The following is a 21996-nucleotide window of genomic DNA, read 5'->3' as shown; positions in this document are numbered from 1 at the left end:
CAAGATTTAACAATTGTTTCTTGTAAAAGATTTTTGTGATGAGAAGGTCTGGGGATTTTGTTAATTCCATTTCTCCCTTGGAGTTTCACGAGGCACATTTTCGAGTCAATGGATATGAGCATTTACATAATTTTAAAACAAATGCTTTATTTTCTTCAACCCAGGAATCCCTCAACATATTTGATCATGGAATTCTGTCATGCACATATGTAACCATTTATTTATTTTTAATGTTTGCTATGTGAGTGTGTGTGTACAAAACACCTCTTAATATCACTAGGGAACACACTTTACAAATGGCTGTGTTAGAGTATAGAATTGGATTTGTCTCCAGGTTCGATTTTATTGAACCAGTCTATGCTTTTCCACAATTTCTAGTCATCTGGCTCCATTTAGACAAGGAAAATAAAAGCACACCAAGGGAGCTCTTATAAATAGCCCTTGTTTGATACACAATGATGCCATGTTTCTATTTTTAAAAATCTGTAAACTTATCATTACAAATTAAATGGTTATTTAAATAAATGTAAAATGTGTATTATTCAAAGTAACTCAATAATACAAATTGCCTTTATAACAATAACTAGAGTGCCAGTCAGCACTGGGTTCAACTTCTCTCTCTACCACAAATTCTTTTGATATAACTTGCAATTACTTTAATTAGACCTGCATATGTTCAACAACAAATAATATATTTATTGATCCCCTTAAGCTCAGTTTTATACATAGTTCAGTTTCTTTATTTGTGAAGTGGTGGCAATATTTACATTAGAGAAGATTAATGGAGATACAGCTTGTGCAGTGCCTGGCATCATGCCTAGCACATTGCAATTGCTGGGAAAATAGTCCCTTTACCTTCCTTTAATTGTCTGTTTCAATACAGTGGATTTGGCTTCACAGAATGAGCTATAAATATAAACTGCACAAAATACTTCAGATGAATATACCTGTGATTTATATGTGTCATGCTTTCATGCACATTTTTCTAATTACCTCACAGCAAATTATAAAACAAAGCATTTAGTTGAAACTCAATTATAAATGCTGATTCTAACAATTTGCTCTATACAGCAGGGATTGGAAAACATAATTCACAGCCAAATTCTATTTGCCATAAACTCTTTCAACCATATTTTTTGTTTAGTTAATTCTGTTTTTCAATATGAAGGGAGTTTAAATGTCATCTAGGTAAGAGGAGCATCACACTTTCAGCGTAATCGGAGCTGATGCTTGGGTATGTAAAATCATTAAAAGTGACTTATGAAAATCCAATTGTCCAGCAACATTTAAGAGCTTGCTCTATCCTAATCTCTGAGCTGGGCATGAGGGACACACAGATGAATGCAGCACGGTAGTAGGAGCTTACAAACACCCTTTGAAAATAACAAGGCCACGACAGCATCTAGGAGTAGAACCTAGCCACTCTTGCTACACTGCATCTTTAGCCAGATCAAAATAATGACTGCATGAGACATTTCCCGAGACATTTCCGAAGGGTAAGAACTGCTTCTGTGATAATGCATCTTTGCTAATTAGAACGATTTTACAAGGGTGTCATTAAGCCTCAAGGCTAATTGTATGGAATCCTCATTGAAGAAGGACTACAACTATCTATCTTTCTATCTAGGTATAAATACATTGGGCTATAAGAATTGAGGATCTGAACTGGTTGTCATTTAAAGACAAAAGCAGTAAAGGTGAAATGATAAGACTATGCCTAGTAGCAGATAGCTAAGAAATGCTTGCTGTTGAAACCTAACTTTGTCTTTACTTGAGAAAATGTAGGCATGTGTTGTAGCATCTCAGCCTCAGTTCTCAGTAAGTATAAGAATCTGGATTACAGACTGAAAGGTCTCAAAAGGTCCGTTCAGCCACAGTGTGCTAGGATCCTATAAACTATTCATGGAAATATTCTAAACAAATCGATAGCACTGACAATACTAAGCTCCAAAGCCCAAGTGTATTGGTCGTATTATTCCATTAATTCACAAAGTCAGTCGGATAGGTAAAATAATGCATTTAAAGTAGTTTTCATTTAGTCAAAAAAAGCTGCAAAACGTATCGATCCAATCTGAACTTTATAAAAAGGCTCAGAATTGCCAAAAATACATTCCTCTTCCTGTAAGGGAACATTCAAACTCATGTACATGCGAGGTACTGCTAGTGAGAGTTGAGCTCCAAATAAAGAAAGGAAGTGCCTTTGTAAAAGATAAATGAGTAAGGGAAATTGAGGGCATACGAAAAGAAGACACATAATAGGAGAAGAAAATAATACACTCTTCATGAAACACTGTTGAAACCAAGGAAATGAAATTATCTTTATTTCGTGAAAAATCTTTGATAAGGCCGGGCCCTGTGGCTCACGCCGGAAATCCCAACACTTAGGGAGGCTGAGGTGGGTGGATCACCAGAGGTCAGGACCTCGAGACCAGCCTGGCCAACGTGGCAAAACTCTGTTTCTACTAAAAAAAATTAGCTGGGGGTGGTGGCGCATGCATGTAGTCCCAGCTACTCCGGAGGCTAAGGCAGGATACTCGCTTGGGCCCGGGAGGCGGAGGTTGCAGTGAGCCGAGATCGGACCCTTGCACTCCAGCCTGGGCAATAGAGTGAGACTCCGTCCAAAAAAATAATAATACAAAAAAAAATAGGCCAGGCGCGGTGGCTCACGCCTGTAATCCCAGCACTTTGGGAGGATGAGGCAGGCGGATTGCCTGAGCTCAGGAGTTCGCAACCAGACTGGGCAACACGGTGAAACCCCGTCTCAAAAGGGGATTCATTTCCAAATGATATCCGGTAAACTTTCCCCCAAAGATGGCCTACAATTCTTCAATACCTCAAACCCTGAAAGCCATAGTGATTACATTGCAGTTGGCTTACAATGTATATTTTGTATTTTATTTTTTTGAAGATCTGTATTGACATATGACAAAATTTATATTTGGTCTTAATTACTTCAGTCTCACTTTTACATAACCAGAAGCTTTACAAACTCAAGTAGCTTTATAAACTGGCAGAAATTGCAACTTATTATAGTTAATAAATAATAGTATTCATATCCTATTGCTGTTTCCACAATGGCAACTTGACAGAAATGTCAGCCTCCTAAGATGTTGGGCGTAATAAGGCAATCTCCCTGGACCATGGAATCACTGTGACCCAGCAGGCACACTGTAGTCTTCAGAGAAAACTCCAGGTTTCCCAAAGATAATGCTCCTGTTTCAGCTACAGGAGCATCATGCTTTTGCCTTCTATTGTCACAATTGTGTTAAAAAACTCATTGTGTTCTCTGTAGTAAAATATATACATAACCATACATTTTCCAAAAAAGAAAGAGTATTTAGAAAAGTTGTAGTTATGGGCAGAAGATTATTCTTCTTGGATAGAAGATTGACTTTACCAAATTGAAGATATTTTCCTATTATAACGTCAAGCCAAAAAAAGAAGGTTTTGAAATCTGGAACTGTAGTTCTGAGATTGTGATTCCATTTCTACAGCAAACAATAAATAAGGGACATCCACGCCCATCTCAGTATGTCCTCACTTGTCAGTGTGTATATCTGAAGGACAGAATGACTGGAAAAGTTCCAGTTGTTATAAGACAGAATCAATATTTTTTGTATATATGAGAGAAAAGAACTTTAATATACACATTACCATCTTTTCATTGGTCAGACCAGTGGCAATAGCAAGAACACTAATCCTTAGTGCAACATATATTTTTCTATGGTTACCAAACATCATTCATGTCTTTGCAGTATGAAGAGTAAGAACCATTTGGTTCTACAATTCTAGGTAAAATTTAGTAAATATATGATGGGAAAATAATGATCAGTTAGAAGTAGAAAACACAAGTATGCTACCGGTTAAAGAAGGACAGGGGATAATGTCACATTGTTTTAATAGTATAGCGTCAATTTTACAGAAATACCAGTTTTCTGTGTTTGTCATAACTGTGGGCATTGCCAAACTGTGAGATCTTACCAACAATGGCATTTTAAAAATTACTTTAGTTTTGATGAGAATTTAAACATTAATCAGGCAAAACAGAAAGGTGAAAAATATTTTCCAAATTTCTTTTGGCTCAAGGAATGTCAAATTTTTAAACTTTATTTCCTCAATATGCAAAAATATCTGTATTTTTTATCTGCGGAACAGAAAAAACAAAGATGACAAAAGTTAGAACAATATGTAAAGTGTTATATCTCAATTAAGTAAATCATCATAAATATATAAGTAGAAGTTGCTAAAAGACAGTTCTAGCCTAGTCCACTAACAGTGATATTTTTGTTGACTAAAGGCTATATAAAACAACTGCAGTTATGTAAGACAAACATCTTTTTTTTTTCCCCCCAAGGGAAATTTTTAATGGTAGACAGGTAAAACAAAGTGTAGACCCATTTTGCTTATATCTCTTATACAACTATAAAGCCAAAACAAATTACAAGATAAATATAAGCAATATTTCCATACCAAGAAAACTTAATATAAATACATTTTAAATAGACAGAATTGCATAGTATCATCTCCACTCTGTAAAGTGTGGCTGGGGAAGAGGAAAAAAAAAAAAAACTATAGCAAAATATTTACAAAGCTATCTCCTGGAGAGAGACACAACTTTGGTGTGAAGAAAAATGACAGAAAAGATGAATCAGGATACTTTGGATCATTTACTGCATATGAGCTACTCTGGAAGTATGACATGCATTCTCTCAACTAAGTTTCAAAATACCATGGGACATAGGTTTTAACTTCTGAAGAGTTAATGACAAACCGAAGCTTTTCTGAAAATAGTGCACAGGAAAAGAAAGAGTTGAAAATAATATCATAATAAGTATGACTAAGGAGATAAGACTTAGAGAGAAGCCAAGATAATTATCTTGAAGGACTAGAGAGACTATGAGGTGAAGGAGCAGATTAGAGAACAAATATAAGTTGACTAGGGAAATTCTTTTCAACAATTACAAGAGTTGTTAGAATATACACTGTACTATTATTAGCCCTGTCTTACAGACAAGAATACTGAGACTCAGGAAAATTAATGTACCCAAATTCTAGTAATTAAAAAAGCAAAGATTAAATTCCAGGAATCTATGACTTCATGACATTGTGCTATACAGACAGACAGATTTCAACTCTACATACAGACTGATCAGCTAAAAGGGACAGGTTCAACTTGCTGATCTCCGAGGCTTCTTCTAAATGTATAATTAATAATAATATATCATTTATTCACAGAAATAAGAATTTGATTGGGCAATTGTTGCAAAAAAAGACCTGTAAATACATAGTGTTTGATTTTAATAACAAAAACATGACTTTTTATAACAATATAATTTTCCAAGAAAAAAAAGGCATGCCTTCTTATATAGCACATTCCGCATACATCAACATATTATGTAACTACATTTGAAACGATGTCTTCTACACATTGAGAGCATCATAAACTTATAAAAGTAAATATTTTTAGAGAAAGGGTATGCTTGTTTTCTTCCAAATAGATTATTTTGTTTTATGCTAACCACATTCCTGTGAGAGAGGTATGAATATTTTACAGGTGAATAACAGTCTTAATCACCCACACAGAGGTATCCACTGGCAGCTAATGTAATCATTGGTTTGTCAGGTATTTAAACCTGAGCATTTCCTGGGGTCCCAGTTGTTGGTAGTAAATGTTACCCACCTTAAACAGGCAGTATTGAGAAGATAACACAAAAGAATGTGTGACACAGGCCTTTGTGGCATATGGAAGTCCTACACAAACTAGCCAAAGGCTCTGGGAAACTGTGTGGTAGACAATCTCTAAGATGCCCTCAAGGACCCCATCTCCTTATAATGTGAGATTGACCCACTAACTCCTGACAAATAAGATATGGCAAAAGTGGTGTGATATCACTTTTGAGACCTAAACAAGGAACTTACAACATTTGCCTTATTTGGTGACATTATTCTATGGACCAGCGATTCTTCCACTGGACAGTGCCTTCCATTCCCTCCACCATCCTTTTTGAGCAGAAATGTCTATAATGTTGTTTGCTTGTCTGCCATTGCATGTTAGGTGTATGTGGGACAGATAATTGTCTCTTCAGTTAACACATCTACAGTCAAGAAAACTCTACACATGTTTCCAAAGCTTAAGGAACTACATGTGAAGAGCCTCATCTTCACCTGGATTTGATTTAGACAATGGGATTTGAAATTCTAGCTGAGACTGGAATGAGATAATGTCGTTTGTGTCTTTCACAATATTTTGGGGTAAGACAGACATAAACCATGGTGACACCATAATCTAGCAAAGTTACAGTAGAACACATAAGCGCCTTATACACTAAGAATGCAGATCTGCATGAACAATGTATTAGGAAAGGGTGGTAAGTCTTAAGTGTCATGGCACATAGAAATCACATGCAGAAAAGACGGGCATGGACAATCATGGCGTGTTAAAAGAAGAGAACGTGCTTCTGAATGGTTGAGAAAGGCATGAGTAGATGAGATGAGGTTAGCCAGGTGGTGTGGCAAGATGCACCTAAAATTCTATAGTATTTGGCACTGTTCCAGTGGCAAAAACGAGGAAGACTCCTAAAGCACACAGCTCTGTCCTTGAGGGTTTCTGGACACACAGGCATACTCAGTAAACCAGGAAAACACAGTGTAGCACATTAGGAAATGAAGAAAGGAAAAACATAGTTTGAATGCCTGTATGTCAAGAAATGCATATGTGGGGTGTTACATCATCAATCTTTATATTAATGAACCATCAGAGGTGGACATTGATATAGATAGATACATACACACATACATAAATACATAGATATACAGCTAGGCAGATAGCCCATGTCTCACAGCATATAGGAGATGAAGTCAAAATTTGATAAATGTCCACCTGGCTTCAGTGTGTGTGTGTGTTTATTACAGTGCTTGAATCCCATAGCATGCCTTTTTCTCACAGAAATAGAAAAGCAGAATCATTGAATCACTTCTATGATACAGTACAACTCTAGAAGACAGACATCTTGATTATTTTCTGGTAGGAACAAAAGGCCCCATATTCTCATACAAGCATGTTTGTGACTGAAGTTAGCAGTTTGAATGTAATGAGAAAATGAATGGGTAGTGAACAGATAAAGACACAGCTGTTATTACTTCATTAATATAGCCTTGAACTGCATCTTTTGGTAAGTTAAATGCTACTTTCTTCCTCAAAAACTCATTAACTAAGTTAGCATGCTGCTATTTGTTTTTTGAAGCATCCATATCTGAAGTGTTAATCTATTTCACTCACAATAGGAACTTGGCTTTAAAATAGTTCATCAATTGCTCTGACAGCAGGATCCATCCTGCCCAGAACCAATGAGCTTGCAGGTTGTGTTTGCCTTGTTAAACAACCATAGTTGCTGAGGTAATTTGGGAACAGTTTAGTATTTTGTGCATAATTCTCATCGTGTAACAAGCACAGCTGTCCCTTGGGACACAAAGCACACTCTTATTCCAACCCCTTTTGCTAAGTTTCCTCATTAATCCTGCTTATCTTCCTGCACTGCTCATATTAACTCTAATTCAGCCTTCCTGGGAACTGGAGTGTGAGATAGAAGTGGGTCACTGGGGAGCCACTCCTTACTGTGCTCATGGCCCTACAGCAGGGGTTGCCAGATAAAATACTCAAAAATGGCTTTACAAGTAAACAACAAATACGATGTTTATAGATACACCTCATGCAATACACAAAACATATCTAGCCTAAAAAAGTATTTGTTACATCTCTGAAATTTAAATTTATGTGGGTGTCCTGCATTTTTATTGACTAAATCTGGCCAACCTACCCATGATGTACCTTCTACAGCTGAGGGCCTAGTTGAATGCAGTTATGGCCCTGGCCCAGTGTGCTTGGAGCCCAGCACAAAGTAGGATATCATCATATTTGGAGAAAACACACCGTTTTATATTATGCTTCCGGGGAAGGATTATGGGAAGAGTTCAAGCTTTAGAGATATTTTGATCTGGATTATTATTCATCTTTACTATTTATCAGTTGGGCATATTACTTTTACTTTCATCAGCCTTATTTCTTCACATATATAGTGGAAAAAAATTTCCTTAAGAGGCTTTTTTAAAAGACTAACTTTCTGTGCCCTGAATCTCTAAGTCTTTCTTTTCCACGAATGGCAGTCTCACTCGTGCGCACTCTAAACATGGACGGCTTTCTTGAATACATACTAGGTAGCTCCCCAAATCTGGTATTCCCAAGGATACTAAAACGAAGACAGGAGCAGTTTTCCCCAAACCAAAGATTAGGTCACTCAGGTTATGGCGATTTCATACATCACATATTTAAGATCCCTGGTAACTTCAAAAGACAAAATGTGATAACTCCTGTGAAGTCACCTACCACGCTCATAACTTATATAATAGTGAACATTCATTCTCTTTCCTCTATGCCTCCTAACTGGTGAGTGCTTGAAAGCTTCATCAATAAAAGGAGCCCATATTCAATATACTTTCAATACAGCACAATCTTCTGCTTCAATTCTCATGCAAAAAAAAAAAAAAAAAAAAAAAGGGATGAAATCCTTCTTAGAAGAGTGAATGCAACATGAAGACAGGCGACCTCACCGGATAAGCAAGTTTACTTGACTTCCCTAAGCTGTGTTCCAATCCTGTTGGAAACATTAATATTTAACACCTTTAACCCTCAGTACTACTAAGTGAACTGGAAACTTCAACTTTAAAAAGTCTTCATTAGGCCGGGCATGGTGGCTTATACCTGTAATCCCAGCACTTTGGGAGGCCGAGGAGGGCGGATCATGAGGTCGGGAGATGGAGACCATCCTGGCTAACACGGTGAAACCCCCATCTCTACTAAAAAATACAAAAAAATTAGCTGGGTGTGGTGGCGGGCGCCTGTAGTCCCAGCTACTCCAGAGGCTGAGGCAGGAGAATGGCGTGAAGCCGGGAGGTGGAGCTTGCAGTGAGCCGAGATCGCGCCACTGCACTCCAGCCTGGGCGACAGAGGGAGACTCCGTCTCAAAAAAAAAAAAAAAAAAAAAAAAAAAAAAGTCTTCATTAGATTAATACCATTTTTTATATGCTACTGCTTAAGCAGAGGAAATGTCAAGAAAGAAGATCGCTGATTGAGAATTAATCTAGAACTAAATTGCATGGTCTTGTGTTTCATGGGTGGTTTGCTTATACGTTTTAGGCATTTAAGCAACTTAAGAGTTAAGAAAAACATACACTATTTACATTTATCTTTAAAAGTGTTATTTCCATAAGTATTCATTGAGCTTTTATAATTATGCTAAGCATTGGGCTGGAGATCCACAACCAGCAAGTTCTACTATCACAGAACTTATTTTCTAGTGAAGAGGCTGATGAGAAAAAGGTGAACACATAAATTAGTTAGACTTTAATAAATGCAATGGAGGAAACAAAAGAAGTTAATATGAATAAAATAGGAAGTACATAAAATAGAGAGGCTAAGTCTCTTACAGAATGTATTTAATTGAATTATTTATTATGAGAAGGAATCAACCACGTGCAGATAAGTACAATAGCTAGTGCTGAGGGAAAGGCAGGACAAAGGCCCTGGGGTAGGTAGAGAAATGAGAATAATAACGTGGTAGGAGTGGTCAGGGTGCCAGGCAGAGCCAAATCATGGAGGACTTGGCATGGCAGCAGATAGTGCCTAGATTTCATTCTAAATCCATTAAAAAGTTTCATGCAGGGGAATGGTATGCTTTTATGTATGTTTTAAGGAAAAAGTTATATGTAATCCAAATTAAATTATAATGTGATTCCCTTTGCTGATGAGAGCCAGTATTTCCAAACAGATTGCCTCATCCTCGTCCTGTTTACGCTGACATCTTCATTAGGATGTTTCCATCGCTGCCCATAAAAATCAAGTGCTCTTCCCTCGAAGACCAGTTCAAGGTCCACTTTGCAACTCATCTCACTGCCTCCCCAGGCATTCTGCACTTGCCGCTTTCTCTGAATCTGGCACAGACTAAATGAAAATTTATCCTTCTAATGTCCACAGGGTTGCTTAAAGGGCTAGCATTTGGTGAATATTTGAAGTAAAATCCCAAGCTTGTTCCATTAGCTAGGATTCTGCGATCAGTGCCTTCAGGCAAACTCTGCACACAGCTACTGACAGAGTAAGCTGTTTAAGAAAATCTCATCACTTCCCTGCTTGAAACCTCAGAAGGTTTTCTTCTACAACAAGAGATAAGATTATACTTATTTCAAAGGGCAGATAGGGTGGTCATAATCTGCTCTGGCCCCTTCACCAACTACATCAAGTTTGTCCAGTTCTGGGACTCCTTGCCATTTCCCAAATGTGCTCTTCCATCTCTTATTTCCCTTTATTCTTCCTTTTCCCTCTCTCTCATATTTCCTTTCTCCAGCTACTAACTGTAGAAATATAATTTTTTATTCTTTCACTTAAAAATGGCCCGAACTATTCTGATGTATGTGGGTGCTCCTTCCTCTGTCTCCCTTTATCCCAGGATTTACCCTAAACCGTAGCTCTAGCATTTATGCTCCTTTGGACAAATAGTTCAAAAAAGGTTGCCTACAATAGATTTCTCTCCGAGATTCACAGATGAATAGAATACACCTAAGACTTTGTGAAGCTATGCAGTAGAGGTACAGAACCTAACGTTTTCCACATGTATGTGAACTCAACTCCTATTTATGTTCACGTGTGTCAAACATATATTAATATCCTGTATATGTTTGGGACATCTTCATCTGACCTTTTGTAAAACAAAACAAAACTTCAATTTAAGTCTTTTTTGCAAGAATTGCAATAATTGGTTTAAAAGTCCGTCCCATGTGGCTGGGCACTGTGGCTCATGCCTGTAATCCCAGCACTTTGGGAGGCTGAGGCGCGTGGATCACCTGAGGTCAGGAGTTCAAGACCAGCCTGGCCAACATGGTGAAACTCTGTCTCCACTAAAAATACAAAAAAAAAAAAAAAAAAAAAAATTAGCTGGGTGTGGTGGCAGGCACCTGCAATCCCAGCTACTCAGGAGGCTGAGGCAGGAGAATTGCTTGAACCCGGGAGGTGGAGGTTGCAGTGAGCCAAGATCGCACCATTGCACTCCAGCCTGGGCAACAAGAGAGAAATTCTGCCTCAAAAAAAAAAAAAAAAAAAAAAAAAAAAAAAAGTCTGTCCTATGCACTGAACTGTGAACTTCTTGAGAATCTGTCTCATTTGACTTATTGTAGCTGGCCTGGTACAAGGCCTGAGCTCTCACAGGGGCTCAACACATTCTGACTGGCTGAACCATCATGAGCCCACAAAGCAGACAGACTCTGCTTATTGAGAAGAACCTGTATCATCTTCACTTTGCTGCATCTGCAGATGTTCCATCATTGTCCTTTCTTCCCCTTTCTATTAAGCTGACTTATCCTAGCTCCTGAAGCAACTGTAAGGCAGAATTGGATATAAAAAACAATTTTTTAACTTCTCTGATAACTCTGAGAATTACTTTCTTTCTTTCCTTTTTTTTTCTTGGCAGAGTTTCACTTTTGTTGCCCAGGCTGGAATGCAGTGGCACAATCTTGGCTCAATGGAACCTCTGCCTCCAGGGTTCAAGAGATTCTTCTGCCGCAGCCTCCCAAGTAGCTGGGATTACAGGCATGCACCACCACACCTGGCTAATTTTGTATTTTTATTAGAGACGGGGTTTCATCCATCTTGGTCAGGCTGGTCTTGAACTCATGACCTCAAGCGATCCACCTGCCTCGGCCTCCCAACTGCTGGGACTACAGGCGTGAGCCACCATGCCTGGCTCTCTCTGAGAATTACTTTCTAAGTACAATCTGAACATCATTGTTGCCTTTATTTCCCTTTATTTTAGCACATCCCAGATTTTCAGAACCTACTACCAACTCACGTGCAGTTGAGATATTTGGCATATGTAAGTAATCAACTTGATACTGACTAAAAGATCAGATTATTCTGTGTCTGATTTGATAAGTCCAATGTCCAATGCTTTTTGTTAGACTTGCTCTCTGACAAAGAAGCATTCACTTTTTACAAAAAGTTCAATAATTTGGTAAATGTTCAAGCTATACCCTTATTTCAATTCATAAAAATGTTTCCTTAGAAGAAACTAGAAGTTCTGCTCATGGCTGGTCTTGATCCTTCAACTAGAATTCATTGCCCCAAATCTATCTATCACTATATAATTACTATATAATTAATGTTTCACCATATTACATAAGAAATTCATGAAATTCTGCCCAAGATTTTGCTAAAGTCCATATATTCACACCTACGTAGAAACTTCCAATCTAGTTATTTAACAACTTTATGGAAAATATTATACTATTAATCTAGCAAAGATGTATTGGTCTTATGTTATTCTTCAGTGAACAGCACTGCTTTTGCCAATAGTTCAATACTTTCCTCAGTGTCTACCAATCAAATTTTATTAGCTGATTTTAAAATCTTGTCCAAAAACATCTTTACAGAAATATGCATGTTCTTCTTTGTAGAAATCATGATTAATAGATCTGCATACTTCTTCAATACATCTTTTGGTTGTATCATTTTCAAAGATCACTGAACACTATTAATCTCACCCGAAAATTATCTCAGAATTGAATTTATTTGACTTAGTTGTCATGACTTTGTGTAAACACTTTTACTTCTCCCAATAGGAGGTACCAATATGTGCTAATGACTACTCTTAATAATTAAGCCAAAATATTATCCTTATATGTATGGCTTGGGAGTCTTTGGAATGTCCATGTCAAATAAAGATAACTTTGTTAAAACAAAATACTTGGAGGGCTTGTGATTAACAGCGCATGAACTGAAGCCCATGTGAAAATAAACCAACAGAAAATCAAAGTGTAAAGGGAGAGAGTGGGCCAGGCACGTTGGCTCACGCCTGTAATCCTACCACTTTGAGAGACCGAAGCAGGAGAATCTCTTGAGCCCAGGAGTTTGATACTAGCCTTGGCAACATAGAGAAGCCTCATCTCTACAAAAAAATAAAAAATTAGCTGCACGGGGTGACACATGCCTCTGGTCCCAGCTACAGGGGAGGATAAAATGGGAAGAAGACTTGAGCCTGGGAGGTCAAGACTGCAATGAGCCATGATTACACCACGGCACTCCAGCCTGTTTGATAGAGCAAGACCCTGCCTTGAAAAATAAAAAATAGAAAGACAGTGGTCATATTCCTTAAAATAAAATAAATGAGAAAACAATATTGTGTAAGTATTAAATACTTCTCCAATAGAATCTTTAGGAGCCAGTGGAGAGATGGTTCAAATCACTATTTAATTTGGCAAATGTTTTCTATCAGAGGAGATAAATGAGTAAGGCCTTTATACCCCAATGGCATGTACAGTAGAACCACCCAAATGACTTCACTCAACACAGTCTGTACTCACCACAAAACCTTCAATACAATACAACTTCTGTAGATTACCCCATGTGAGAGAATACAATGAACAGCTAAGTGGTCCTTTTTATACTGTTGGCAGTTATAATTCTGAATATATAGCTATAAACAGGATCTGGTTCATATTTCATTTGCTTGTAGCTTGGATAATTGTGAGTTACTAGCCAAGATCCTTATGACATGAAGGGATTCAGAAAACATTACCTTCAAAACTAAGGACTAGTCACAGAACTGCTTTGCCATTTGAAACATTGCAAGAGTACAACCTCTTTGAGGAAACATGGAGCCCTAGTGCTCATCCATTAGTCACCTAAATAATTCAAGAGCTCTGGAGAAAGACAGATTTGAATTCAACTCCTATCTGCTACTTTCTTGCTCTTTAGAAAGATACTTCAGCTAATTAGTAGTCAGGTTTTGTCATTTATAAGATAGAGATATAAATAGTTACTACTTCATTCACTCATTTTGAGAGCTTAAAGGATCATGTAACTTTTGTTTTTCCACTATATCTGATTTCTCACGTAGTTTAACATGGCAAAGGGCACACTAGCAAAACTAAACTCTTTTAATGGCACTCCTCCACAAACACACATCTATGCATATATATCCATAAATTACCATTTTATTCTATACAGAAATATAATATATTCAAATGAATGAAAATGCTTTTTTTTTTTTCCAAATAAGTCTACTTCAGAGACTTCAGCTTAGGAAAAAAGAATCCTCAGTTCTATCTCTAACGCCAGTTCACAAACTAGAACAGAAATATGAATTCATTTGGCTGACATATGAGCCTGTTAGATTTAAAGGAAAAACACCAATTCATTTACAATATGCAGGGTAGCTTTAAGAAGAAAAAAGCCCACTTCCTATCATCTAAACAGGATCCTAAACTGGTCACTTCTTAGGAGATTATCCCCAGTGCTCACTAAAATACACTAAAGCCTATTTTCTTTACACAAGAGGATGAAAGAATACCCAATATACAATCAAGTTTGAAGTAATATTCTATCAATTCTAAACCTATAAATATAATTTATATCACAGACGTTGAGTACAACACATTTCTATGCCTTCCATATGGAAAACACTGTTTCTTTTTTTTTAACTTAAAAAATACAAAGATTATCTTATAATAACTTTTTAAGATTTTAATTAAGAATCTTATTTTTCTATGTTCTATACATCTTTTGATTTAAAAAATTACACCAGAATTTGCTCAAACAATACTTTGCATAAATATATTATGCTATCCTAAAAACAATGTCAAATCACCAACAAAATATTTAACTGACAGCATTCATTTCGTTTACCCGATGAGAATGAAGGAAATTTGCATTAAAGATCTTCCACATAATCTTCAACTCTACTTGTCCCTTGCTAATACATTTTCAAATGGCAATGCACCTGCTTTCATATAAACATCTTTGATGCCTGGAACATCAAATGCATCAAGACATTGTTAGAAAAATAACCACTTAACAAATAGCTCAAAAGGACATAAGGAGATACATTTCACACACAGTAGCTAGATATTTGTTAGATAAGAAATCTTTCGTGATTATTGCACCTTCCAAAATGGCCAGTCTGACATGCCCTTTGGCCAACTGCCTAAACTAAATGATTGGTTGTTTCTCACATCACTCATGAATATTTAGGCTTATGAAGAAGTCTGTCAATTATATCTCTTGATCTATTCAAACTGTTAAGGAAATTTCAAACATCTGACCGTAAAAATCTATATTTTCCCTCATGCATGAATGAATGAATGAGGTTAAGACATGAATTTAAGATATATATTTTTGGTTACTGCTTTTCTATCAACTGTCTTTGTTTCAAAAACTTCACAAACACAATTCTGCTTCTGTGTGCATTTCCAAATTTCTACTCTAATTATGTCAGTTAACTTCATTTTTTAACTGACACCGTATTCCAGATCAGTATTTGCTGTTGAAATTTCCATGGTACCAATCCCAGGAGCATCATTAAGAAAAATTCATGAATATAAATGAAAAATCATGTTGAATGTTAACAGTTTTACAGACATTAGGTTTGGCATGGCTTCCTCAATAGGATAATCACTCCTTAAAATTAATAAATCTACTCAAAAACCTTTTTGATTACTTGTTTTTACTGAAGTTGTTATCCTCTTTCCAGTCCTAAAGTGGTGACTCTCGGAAGCTGATAGATACAGGAAGAAAGACTGAAATAGCAAGTCTTGCTTTAATGTGGGAGCAATATGGGGCTGGTATAGATTTGCACTATGGCATTACTTAGTATAGCTTATCCACTTTGGCTGATACTCAGCTTAAGTGTCTCCTTTCCTGGAAAGCTGTTCCTGAACTTTCCAAGCCCATTCAATTGCTTTCTTTTTTTTTTTTCATATCGTATCTTGCCTAAACTTTTTTTAGAGCACTTATTATATCACCTCACTTATGTGTAGCTTTCTCTTTTTAGTTTTAGAGGTTTTGGACATCCAGGGATATGTATTATATATCTGCATATCCAATATCTTATACATCTGGCATATAGTAAATGTGACAAATGTATGTCAATTAAATATAGAACTCTTGCAGCATATGACTTGGAGTTTCCTGCGATAAAACAGGAATTTGTTAAACTGTATGAAATATTCTGGTTTTGAGACTGATCAGTAAGCTCACAAATAGAGTTGGTCATTGAGAGTATAAAGATTTGGGAAGAAGACGTGTGCTTCAGATCATTACCTCCTTGTGACCCTGTGTTCTTCAAGAATAAATGAAAGTCATATTGCTCAAAGCAAGAATAATAAAAGAGAAAAAATGTATTATGTAACTAATTAAAATAGAACAATGGAAAACACAACCAAGTGACATTTATCCATTTATCTCAGGTATGCAAAGTTGGTTCAATATTAATAATTAATGTAATCCATCACATCAAGAGACTAAAAAAATCACACGATCATATCAATAGATTTAAAGAAAGCATTTGACAAAATCCAACACCCATTTATGGTAAAAACTCTCAGTTAACTAGAAATAGAGGTGGACTTTCTCAACTTGATGAAGAATATCTACAAAATATCTATGCCTAATATAATTTTTAATGATAAGAAACTTGTAGCTTTCTCATTAAGATTATGAACGAGGCAAAGTTGCCCCCTTTCATTGTTCTTTTTCAACATCATACTGGAAGTTGTAGCGAATTATATAAGATAAGAAAAGGAAACAAAAGGTACACAGATTGGAAAGGGATAAGGTAAAACTGTCTTTGCAGATGACCTGATTGCTTAGGTTAAAAAAAATTAAAAATTAAAAATATTCCTATAACAAATAAATGATTATATCAATGTAACAGGATACTAGGTTAACATGTAAAGTCAATAATTTTCCTAGATACCAGTAATAAACAAATATGATATGAAATTAAAAACACAATAACATTTACATTAGCATCCCCCAAAATGAAATATCTAGGCATAAGTCTAGCAAAATAAAAGATGTATACAAATAAAATGATAGAACACTAATGAAAGACTTAAAAAATAAAACCCAAGTAAGTGAAGAGATATTCCATGTTCATGAATAGGAATACTCAATATTGTCAAGATGTCAGCTCTTTTCAACTTCATTTATAGATTTAATGCAATTCCAATAACAATTCCAGGAAGTTACATTGTGTATCTTCATAAACTGATTCTAAAATTTATAGGGAGAGGCAGTAGATCCAGAAAAGTCAACACAACATTAAAAGACAAAGTTGAAAGACTGACCCCACTTTACTTCAATACTTATTATAAAGCTATAGTAATCAAAATAGTATAGTATTGGCAAAAAAAAAAGACAAATAGTTTAATGGAACAGAATAAAGAACTCAAAATAGATACACATTAATATAGTCAGCTGATCTTTGACAAAGGAGAAAAGACAATACAATGGAGAAAAGATAAACTTTTCAACAAATGGTGCTGGAACAACTTGACATCCGCATTCAATAAAACATGCACCTAGACACAGACCTTACACTCTTCACAAAAATTAACTCAAAATAAACCACAGACCTAAATGTAAAATGCAAAACTATAACACTCCTAGCAGATCACATATGAGAGTATTTAGATAAACTAGATTTGGCAATTCCTTTTTGGATACAGTGTTAAAGGCACAATACATAAAAGGAAGATTTTATAATCTGGACTTTATTAAAATTGAAAATTTCTGCTTTGCAAAGCATATTGTCAAGAGAATAAAGGGAAAAGCCGCAGAATGACAGAAAATATTTGCAAAAGATATATCTAATAAAGGATCATTTTTCAAAAATAGAATTCTTAACAATAAGAAAACAAACTGATTAAAAAATGGGCCAAAGACCTTGGCAGACACCTTACTAAAGAAAATATGCAGATGGCAAATAAGCATATAAAAAAATACTCCACATTAAGTGTCATTAGTGAAGTCCAAATTGAAACAGTGAGTTACCATTACATACCTATTGAAATGACCCAAATCCAGAACCCTGTCAACACCAAATGATGGAGACCATGTGGAGCAACAGGAACTCTCATTCATTGTTGGTGGGAATGCAAAATGGCACAGCCACCTTGGAATTCAGTTTGGCAGTTTCTAAAAAAACTAAACATACCCTTCCCATATGACCCAGCAATCATGCTTTTTGGTACTTACACCAAAAAGTTGAAAATTTATTTCTATACAAAAGCCTGCACAAAGATGCTTACAACAATTATATCCATAATTGTCAAAAGTTGGAAACAACTAAGATGTCCTTCAAAAGGTGACAATGTAATGTTATCCAGCTCTAGAAAGAAATGGGCTATCAAGCAATGAAAACACATGAGAAAATTACTAAGTGAAATAAGCCAGTACAAAAGGTATTATTCCAAATATATGACAGTCTAGAAAAGTTAAAACTACAACAATAGTAAAAAGACCAGTGGGGCCAAGTGTGGTGGCTCACGCCTGTAATCCTAGCACTTTGGGAGGCCGAGGCGGGCGGATCACAAGGTCAGGAGATCGAGACCATCTGGGCTAACGTGGTGAAAACCCTGTCTCTACTAAAAATTCAAAAAATTAGCCGGGCATGGTGATGGGTGCCTGTAGTCCCAGCTACTCGGGAGGCTGAGGCAGGAGAATGGCGTGAACCCCTGAGGTGGAGCTTGCAGTGAGCCAAGATGGCACCACTGCACTCCAGCCTGGGTGACAGAGCGAGACTCTGTCTCAAAATAAAATAAAATAAAATAAAATAAAATAAAATAAAATAAAATAAAATAAAATAAAATAAAATAAAAAGGACCAGTGGTTGCGGAAAGGGAAGGATGACTAGAAAGAACACAAATGATTTTTAGGGCAGTAAACCTACTCTGTAGGATAATATAATAATGGATACATATCATAATATGTTTGTCTGAATCTATAGAAAGTATAGCATCAAGAATGAACCATAATGTAAACTTTGGACTTTGAATGATAATGATGAGTCAATGTAGGTTTAGGTTTGTCAATTGTAACAAATGTACCTCTATTGTAGGAGATCTTCATTATGGAGGTAGCTGTGCATGTTTGAAGACAGAGGATACGTGAGAAATCTCTGTAATTTGCACTCAATTTTGCTATGAACTTAAAACTGTGTGAAAAGCAAGTCTATTAAAGAAATTGACACACACACACACAAATAGAACTAGCATTGATTAATTGTTGGCACAATAAACTGACATTATTAAACTTACATATAGACTATGCCTACATTTCCCCTTCCCAGCTGAATTTATACCTAGAGATGTCATATTACTTGGGATGATGGCACTTTCAATGGAAGGAATTTTACCCATATGGATTCTATAATCATAAATTAAATCTAGCCTGGTGTGGTGGCTCACACCTGTAATCCCAGCACTTTGGGAGGCTGAGGAGGGCAGATCACTTGAGGTCAGGAGTTAGAGAACAGCCTGGCCAACATGGTGAAACCCGTTTCTACTAAAAATACAAAAATTAGTTGAGCGTGGTGGCAGGCGCCTGTAATCTCAGCTACTTGGGAGGCTGAGGCAGGAGAATCTCTTGAACTTGGGAGGCAGAGGTTGCAATGAGCCAAGATTGTGCTACTGCACTCCAGCCTGGGCAATAAAGTGAGACTCCATCTCAAAAAATAAAAATAAAGAAGTTAAATCTGAGAATATTGTTCTCAAAGCAACAAACAGAATTTTACATATTCAATTAGAACAATCTGTGGGGGCGAATTATTGAGGTCAGTGAAAACAGCATATTCACTAAATGTATAAAGCTATTCACTACTGCAAACAATCCTTTTTTAGCTGCCATTATCTATATGCATACCAGCCAATCCCTTGAACTCTGAGTTGTTCCCCAACCCCTTCCCTCCAAGAAAATTTCTACCGTTGGAGTCAAATAGTCACCCACTGAGAATTCATTCCCCATGAGGTCTTATAGCTATGATTAGAATCTATCTTTTGCAAAACTCACTATTACCTTAGTCTTGTGGTTCATGTAGATGAACTACATGACAATCTACTATTTTTTCCTGTGTCAGTAGCTACATTTCTTTAAATGAATTCCAAAACAGAGCTCTTAATACATAGATTGCATCTATAGCAAATTATAACTCTATAAATTACCAGTGCCACTGGCAGTCATCAGACACAATAGGCAGCACAACAGGATGGAGACTGGTCCATTTCTTTCAACACGGATTAAAATTTGCATGGCAATTTTAGTTTGCTACAGCCACGGCTACACTGGGGATCTAGACCTATCCTAGTCCCACCACCAACTATGCAGTGGTTTCCTGCATTTGAGGGCATTCTGCTGAACAACTTATAAAGCCTCACTGACCCTGCAATCACCACAGACTAATGGGGCAAATTGCTCTTGGACAAGAGGCCCAGGGCACATTTTATTCAAAATGACTACTGATGCTCACACCTCCATGCTACGAATCACTGCCATCATTAGCGAATGAGGAGGGTACAAATTGTGTGCCCTTCTCAACAATGTATCCTTACTGCAAAAATATGCCCATGATTTTCAGTAATTTGTGGCCCATGACTCAGCTATCTACTCCTCTTCCACCAGTTATACGCTCCACTTGGCTTAGTGAAATTGCTCATCCACATCCAGCAACACACCCTCTGCATTCTCAATCTCTTCTTTGACTCTTTATTTTTTTCTCCTATTTTAGCTGAAACTTGAATCTTGCCTGAAAAGTCTCATTTTCCTCTACCTGTCTCAAGAGCTGTTTTTATTTTCTCACTTTCAACATTGGAGATCTGTCCTCCTGGCTTCTAACGTACAGTTTCTCTTGTCTCTTATGAAAAATCCTGTTCCTTTAAAGTTTATGCCATTCACACAGTGGCAGAGATTTCTAAAAATGCATTTCCTCTGTTCTCTCAGGGTTCCATTTCCCAGCCTCTTTTAAAGTAATATGAAGTCATGTAATTTAGCTCTAGTTAATAGAACATTAAGCAAAAAGTGATATGAGTTCTCATAGATCAGTCTTTTAAGAATTGGGTATGCATCAGCTCTGTTCTGTTTCTCAATCTGCTGGCTAGATGCAGTTAACAAAGAAACCTACGTAATAATGAAACCAAAAGATGGAAGAAGCCTGGATCTCTAATTCACTACTTGAATAAAGCTAGTCATTTGCTACCTTAAACAGGAAATACATCTACCTTGGACAAGAAAAAGTAGTATCCGGAAATAAATTGCTACCGTCTTTGAGCCATTATAATAACGTGGGCTCTATTTTTTGATGCAGCTGGCATTACCCTTAACTATACTCTTCCTTGTCATCTACTAAATTCCAGTATAGTTTATCTTATTAATGGGAAACTTTGGCATATAACAAACATTTTTTTTCTCTCTGTCCCAACCCTAGCATTATCATGAGTAACTGGAATATCCATTAGACAACTTATCCAAAACTATGTCCTCTCAAGTCCTTGACCTCTAGTTTCAAATTATTTCCCCCTCAACCTCAGTTTGGTTATTTACACTCATAGGAATGCTTTGAATATTGTCATCTCCTATAACTCCTCCATCTTCAAAATCAAAATCAACCAATCTGCCATATGACTATAATCTCTTCATCACACCAGCTTGTTCAAGCGCTCTCATGATGACTACTAATTGATTTCATTGAAACGGTCATTCTTCTTTCACTTCCTTCCACAACTATCTCACATTCCATCGTGCTTCATTTGAATAACATCCTAAATTTCATTGGTTTTCTGAGTTTTCATCACATCTATCCAACAGAACTGCAAGCCTGCAGGAATTGAGCTGTCTGCCTTTTCTATGATGTAATAACCAGAGAATGGAGCAATAATGAGTAATACCATACAATTGGGAACACCAATTCCGGTATAAAGACGTTTCACAAATTTCTAATTAACTCTCAACACTTCCAACAATACAACCACCAACTTAACATCTCTCAAATATGTCAAAGCCATCCCAAATCAACACTTTGATAAGTATTTGCTGAATTAATGGGTGAATGGATAAATTAATACAAGTAAGTATATAATTATTTCACAATAATCATTCATGTATAAAGCAAGTATTCATAT

General features: G+C 36.5%; 1 protein-coding gene across 12 annotated transcripts in view; it reads right to left on the bottom strand.

The window, feature by feature from the left end:
• Positions 1-21996, bottom strand: part of NRG3 (neuregulin 3) — a 1116866-nt gene that overhangs the window by 100287 nt on the left and 994583 nt on the right. The window lies entirely within an intron of this gene.

Source organism: Pan troglodytes, chromosome 8, assembly GCF_028858775.2.
Source record: "Pan troglodytes isolate AG18354 chromosome 8, NHGRI_mPanTro3-v2.0_pri, whole genome shotgun sequence".
Taxonomy (NCBI): Eukaryota; Metazoa; Chordata; class Mammalia; order Primates; family Hominidae; genus Pan; species Pan troglodytes.
Note: the sequence above shows the minus strand (reverse complement) of the source record. Positions and strands in the feature narration are given on the sequence as shown.